Genomic DNA, 7,633 nt, shown 5'->3' on the forward strand with positions numbered 1-7,633 from the left:
ATGCTAGTTTGCGTTTTTACTTGTGTTCTGTAGGTTATTAACTAATATTCAGATAACGAGTGCCGTAGACTTCATTCTTACTGAAAAGAGAAAATATATGTATATGTTAAAGTTCTCCTTTAACAAAATAGTTTCAATTGAGTATGTTTTGGTTTTATGTTATTGTTTCTATCCATATGCAGAAAAAATTAAATATAAATCAGTTTTCTAAATAACATCGCTCACTCACGTTGTAATTACCTGATTGAATACAATTTGGCATCATATTATACTGTACGCGTGCATTTTTTTTTCAGCAATTTTACAATTCTTAAGAATAGAATAATAATTTCTACGCTTAATTCCATATCATATATACTTAACTTGTGAAGAGGCGGTACATAACAAATATGGGAATAATGTTCACTATACGAGCATTTACGGTTAAATAACATGGGAATGACTTTTTCACAACTGACAAAAATATTTCTAAACTAATTATGAAATTTTAAAAGCATAAAAGACCTTGACTAAATTTAATGTGTGTCACTAAAATAAAATCCATGCAGATTTACGTTAACAAACGTAACCGAAACCCATGACGATTATCTGCCTTTTACTCGATGTGTTCCATTTTAACTGTATAACAAATTAAGCAACTCAAAGGGGGCAGAGATCAGCAACAACAGTACAAAACATATCCGAACAAACCATGTATATATAAAAATCATTCTGAACTATGTGTACACCACTGTTTTATTTAGGGGTCAACAGGTGAACCTATTAGGCGCTTTCAACACATTTCATAACGCACATCGCACGAGTGATACGAGTAACGACTGAAAGAGAACCAAAATTGCTTATATCCATAGAAAATCATATACATATAGCCAACTACATAACAAAGTAGGTTGCTAATATATATATTTTTATTTTATTAAGTATTATTATTTTTTACGCATACTTACACTAAACAAAATTTGAAACAAAATATATTCATTAATAAAATGTTGCAATAAAAAAAATAAAATAGATATAACAACAAAAAGATTGTTAACCCACCGAATTCGTGCGGCAGAGCGTGTAATTTTTTATCTGCTGTATTAAAAATATTTATTAGATTTTGTTCGCAATACAACCAACCACAGAGCTAAAAAATGAAATGGAAATTAAAATATCTTTTGTTTTATTGTTTCTGAGCAGCAGCTGATATCTTTGTGACTCACATTTCAGCACAAATCTGGTACATGTTTGACGTGCAACTTTGAAATACCTGCATAATAAAAAGTGAAATAAAAACAATTAATTTATTAACTTTAGAATTTTATGGCGGCTTATAAATAAATTTTACTAGAAGTACAAATAATTTAATGAATAATTTTATACTTGAAAAGTAATTGATAGGTAATGCGTGCTTATTTTATTAACAAATAATGTACAAGCCATTTAAAACAAGCTTTCAAAAAATTGTTTAATAATTATATATAAAATTGTTTATACTTAATTTAACTCACAGAAGAAGTATGAGTATATAAAAAGATTTTTATTTAAATTTTTAATTTGTTGATTTGAGAATTTTGTCATAATTACTTTATTTAATTCTTAATAGTTTTTCTCTTACTTTAATTTATTATTTTTGATAAATTCTCTCTGATAATTATTTTTTCTATTAGTTTAGTATTAAGTAGTTTTAGAATTTTAAATTTTATTATGTTGTGAATAAATAAATTAATTAAAATAATAATTTTTACCCTTCAAAATCAATAATTGTTTAAGAATGAACATGGTTTTATTTAATATCTATATGCCAGATTATAATTATTATATTCAAAAGTATGAGTATATAAAAATATTTATATTTAAATTTTTAATTTGTTAATTTCAAAATTTTATCATAATTACTTTATTTAATTTTTAATAGTATCTCGCTTACTTTAATTTATTATTTTTGATAAATTCTCTCTGATAATTATTTTTTCTATTAGTTTTGTATTAAGTAGTTTTATTATTTTGTTTATTTTATTATGTTGTGAATAAATAAATTAATTAAAATAATAATTTTTACCCTTCAAAATCAATAATTCTTCAAGAATGAACATGGTTTTATTTTATATCTATATGCCAGATTATAATTATTATATTCAAAAGTATGAGTATATAAAAATATTTTTATTTAAATTTTTAATTTGTTGAGTTGAGAATTTTATCATAATTACTTTATTTAATTCTTAATAGTTTTTCTGTTATTTTAATTTATTATTTTTGATAAATTCTCTCTGATAATTATTTTGCTATTAGTTTTGTATTAAGTAGTTTTACAATTTTAAATTTTATTATGCTGTGAATAAATAAATTAATTAAAATAATAATTTTTATCCTTCAAAATCAATAATTGTTCAGAAATGAACATGATTTTATTTTATATCTATATACCAGATTATAATTATTATATTGAAAAATTTATTATTATATATATTAAATGCTTTAAGCATGCAGAACTTACAACTTCTCATTTAAAAGGCGCTGGAGGTATATTCACGAATGAACAAAGATATTCTACTTTATTTATATAATCTATTTTATATAAAACTTACTATAAATTGTATAATATATTAGTTTACAGTTATTATTAAATATTTTATAAAGAGGTTTTTCGAACAGTAGTGAATTACCATAACAAAAATTTATTTTATATTATTTTAATTAATAGAATTTTAGCTGACCATACAGCTGTTTCGAGTATTGCCAAATACCCATCAATAATGGTTTTGTTATTTCTTATATATAATTATTCGTAAATAATTTTTTGAGACTACAAGTACCAGGGATAGTGCCCTGCCAAAATTTGAATCTTAAAGTCAGCGCTCTTTAAACAACTGACCCAAAACCGTACTTAACTTTTATGTTCCCAAATTTTTTGGAATTTTGTTAGGCGCTATTAAAGTTTTTATTAACAAATTCAATTGCTGTGTTTATATTAGAACGAAATCATAAACCAGCAGTTGAATAATTGAATTAATTAATTAATTAATTTTATTTTTATTTTGAATAGTTAAATTTCAATACTATTCTGTTTGTAGAGATATATTGAGAACGTAATACTGAGAAAGTCCATTAAGACCATTAAGTATTTTCGAAAGAAATAAATAGCATAATGTTAACTTTTAAACTATTATAAATTTAAAAAAAAAAGAATTTATATTATATTGAATTTTATCTCATATTAAATCATTTTACATTAATAAATGCCAAGCAGAATATTCAATGATAAATATGTTTTATTTTTTACCCTTGACTGTTATGGTTTAATTCTTAAAATTGTTAACAAAGGAAAAACAGAAACAGAATCATAAACTATCTTTTACCTAAAAAATATTGATTTAGTTTAACGTATTACGATACATAACGTGCCGTATTTAATTAGGATAGTTAAACATTTTTGAATATTGTAAAAAGACTAAAAACCTTGTACTTTTTAAAATGAACGTTTTTTATATTTAATGTAATAAAAATATAGTTCAATAAAATATCTAATATTAACAATAATATGCATAAAAACCTTTCAACCCCTAATTTAGTTAAGATAGTTTTAAAAGAGAATAGTATTTAAGCAGCAGTATTTTCTAAATAAAATTAGTATCAACTGAATACTGAATTAAATAACATATTCGCTTTTCATTAGTTTATTAACATTAAAAACGTCCAACAACACAACAACCACATCATATTAAAGCTCGCAAGATACAACAAAAGTATCGAATAGTATCGATTCAGTTTTGTACAAATGTTGCAGACCTATAAATGCTCAACTCTTGTTAATGTGAAAAATTTGATCCAAAATATAAACCATCGATTTTTAATTGTCCTCTATCTGAAATACCGAAGGGTGTCAAAGCCTCCTGTTGAGTCTATTTATCAATAACAACAGAACTACGTAAGAACTTTTCAAAGACCCCAAATGAAGATACCACAAATGAAGGCAATTCCACCACCACCAACTAATATTAGTAAACCAACATACCCACCTGGAGCTGGTTTAAATGGTGTTCGAGTGTAGAATAGACCAATACCAACAAGAAAAACAGTGACATCTATCACTCAAAATGTTAATTCATATCGAACAAATGATGATACATCGCTGCCACCACCACCACCATCTATGAAAATGCCAATTGTAGAACCTCCAGTAAAAAAGAAGAGAAAACGTGCAGGGAAACAATTCCAGAAGAGAAAAACATTTGCGATCCTGTTTCAACAATTGAATACTCAAACAAATAAAGAAGATAGGCTGGTAATTCAGAAAAAAATAAGATATCTCAGAAACAATAGAGATATATATACTGATACATCGCTGCTATTGCTAATGGAAATGTCAATTTCTTCATCAAGTAGAAATTTAGAACCTACAGTAAAAAAGAAGAAACAACAGGCAGGGAAGCAATTCCAGGTTGGCAATAAAGAGAAAAATAAAAGAGCTTTGAAACAATAAGGATATATGATAATATTCTCTGTTACAACCAATTTCTTCACCAAGTTCAGAACCTCAAAAAAAAAAAAAGAAATAACTGGCAGGGAAGCAATTCCAGAGAAGTATTTGCTCTCCTGTATCAATATTCAAATAAATAAAGAAGATAAGCTGATAATTCAGAAAAAGTAGATAAAATTATTTTCAAAAAGAAAATGGAAATCGCAAACAGACTTACTATTAAGAATAGACAAATTATGTAGAAGAGCGACTTGCTAAAGAAATAAAAAATAGAAAACCAAAATTTGGAGTATATATTAGAGTAAACATCGAAGAATTGACTCGCAGTAATCATAATATTAGATTCTTACTAACAATAGAAAAATATTACAACAATCTAAAATTACGATTAGAACAATTAAATTCCGAACAAACTAGTCGTCTATAGGAAAAATATAAGATTTATTGATGAGATAACAAGGTTACTAATAACGAAATAAATCAATCCAGTACTTAAATAAACCCATCCAATATTCAAATTACTCAACCAAGCGTGCAAAGACAAATTAATTAAAATCAGTATCAACTGAAATTGATATGATATAGCTACGAAATGATTATCATTAGTCATCGTCGCTCTGACTTCACCGTTTACTTTCGATTTAATTAATTTTAATTATTCGCAATCATTGCATCACCTGTTTATTTCTTATTGGTATTTACTTCTCAAAACAAATTAATCGCGGTTTACCGAAAAATTTATCACTAAGCAATTATGTCTTAATGTTTCAATAAAAGTTTTATTTCTGTTATAATATTTCGACGATCAAAATTAAATATTTATTAATTTTAAATTATACGATTTGTATCTTTGAGTAGTACTAAAACTACTCAATCAATGATGAGTTTAAAAAATGTCGTCCTCGTTCACATTGTTATTGCCGAATGTTCAATATATATATATATATTGTCATAAGAAAAATAAAAATTATTCAAACATAAATTAAATATCAAAATGATTGTTTCGAAAGAACTTCATTATCCATCCATTTCCTAAGAGCACCTAAAAACTTAAAGATATAAATCTTTTGTACCTTCTTTAAACATATCCCCTACTAACTTACTTACTTTTTAACTCACCAAACGTTTCGATGCGTAAAACTAAAATATGATTTTAGTAAAGTTATTTACCAACGTTCTGGCACCTTATCTAATCCTTCAAAAAACCTCTTTTTAAAATATCTATATAACATTCAATATATAAAGCTATTAAACTTACATAGAGTTAACAATTTCAGTTTGATTTTAAATAATCCATATTTATTAATATACTCTATTGTTATCATATTGAGACACAAATAAAACTTGTTTATTTTACAAACACTCGTAATAATTGATAAACTATAATTATTGTAGGATAAGTTATAATAGGAAAACATTAATTTTTATTCAGATGTATTTAAATGTTTCCCTCCCTTCCTTGAGGCTGATAACTTCTAGTACCTATTATTATCAGATCTATTATTATCAGATACATATTCATCACAACTTTTTCTGCTTCCTTCAAATTTTTCTTTATCAATTATACCTGTTTCTGCACTAATAATTTATTATGGAAAAACAGAGACAAAGGACCTCTTTTAGAATTACCGCCTCTGTTCTACTTTATGAGATGTAAAATAGGATCGACTGCATTCTTGCTTTGTGAATACATATTTTCGCTATTACTTTTTAGATACATATGATATATATGTATATATATATATATATATATAGATATATATGTATCCAATATAATCATGTTAGATTTGCCACTATATCTATGTTAAGGAGTTCATTCATTATTTAATACTTTCTCAATTTTTTTCTCATATTTGAAGTTAATTTATAAAAGTTAAGCAACAACTTTGAAAATGTTTACACAGACATTTTCTATAAAAATATTTTTCATATTACTTTTTATTTTTTTTTAATGCTGTTAATAGCCTTAAAACTTTTTAGAAGTTTGAACAGATATTTTTGTGAAATTGTTTTTTTAAATTATTTTTTTCATTATTTTGAAATGAAATAAGTTAGTTAACAGTACTAACTATTTTTATTTAGCAATAAATTAGTTTAGTTCTTTATTTACAATACTTTTTATTTTTCTTTTTCGTCTATGCTAATAACTAAAGGTATTTTATTTTTTGGTGCTATTAACTGGAACTTTGTTATATATTATGCTGCATACACTAAAGTTGAGTTAAATTCTGACAGCAGGTTTGAGTAAAGTATGAAAGTCTACTTCATAATTTATTTTTTAAATTGTGTTTCATTGAAACATAAAAATAACTACAATTACATTTTGTAATAAAGCTATTTTCAACATCTGACTTTTAGGTTTTTTTTTACTGTTCTGTCTTCGATAGAGAATAGCATGTCAAACTATTTGGAATAACAGATACTTTATGATGATTTTCTTGTTAAAGCTTCCCACAAAATATTCAAACATAAATTAAAAGTAAGTTTATGTTTTCTATTTCTAATTACACTAGCTAAACTTGATTTATGAAAGAAGTAATAAATTACAAAAACAAATTACGATTTATAACTAGAAAAATAAATTATGAATGATGGAGCTATTCATCTATTCAATAAAATTTAATTTGATATTCTTTTAAAACTTAAATTATTTAATTGCATTAATTTTTAATTTCATGTACTGAAAACTTTTACTTTTTAAAAGGAATTCGTATTATCGAAATTAATTAGGTCAATGGACATAAACTTCAAAACAAAACTATTTAATAATATATTAATAATTAAATAAAAAAAACTAGAAATCTGTGTAAAAATAATAAAAAAAATTCTCAGGAAACCTGCTCAAATACAGATCAATTCAGATTAATAATTAATTCAACTCAACTAAGAAAAAAACCTATAAATAATTTTACACGCTGATCGTTGCGGCAGTGCTCAATAGGTCAATTAAAGTACACGAAGAAAAAGTCTATAAACATTAAATGACCAAACAATCATAATTTACCAAGCAACTTTCACGCAACAAAGCGATTTTAATTCATAAAAAGTTGAAAAATTAAGTTGAAAAAAAAATAAAAATCGAAAATCGGCTAAAATGAAATAGAATGAGCAATGTAAATATTAATTTAAACGCTTATAAAAGACCGGTTCCAATGTGAGAGATCCGAA

The sequence above is a fragment of the Teleopsis dalmanni genome, chromosome 2 (assembly GCF_002237135.1).
Source record: "Teleopsis dalmanni isolate 2A chromosome 2, ASM223713v2, whole genome shotgun sequence".
Lineage (NCBI taxonomy): Eukaryota > Metazoa > Arthropoda > Insecta > Diptera > Diopsidae > Teleopsis > Teleopsis dalmanni.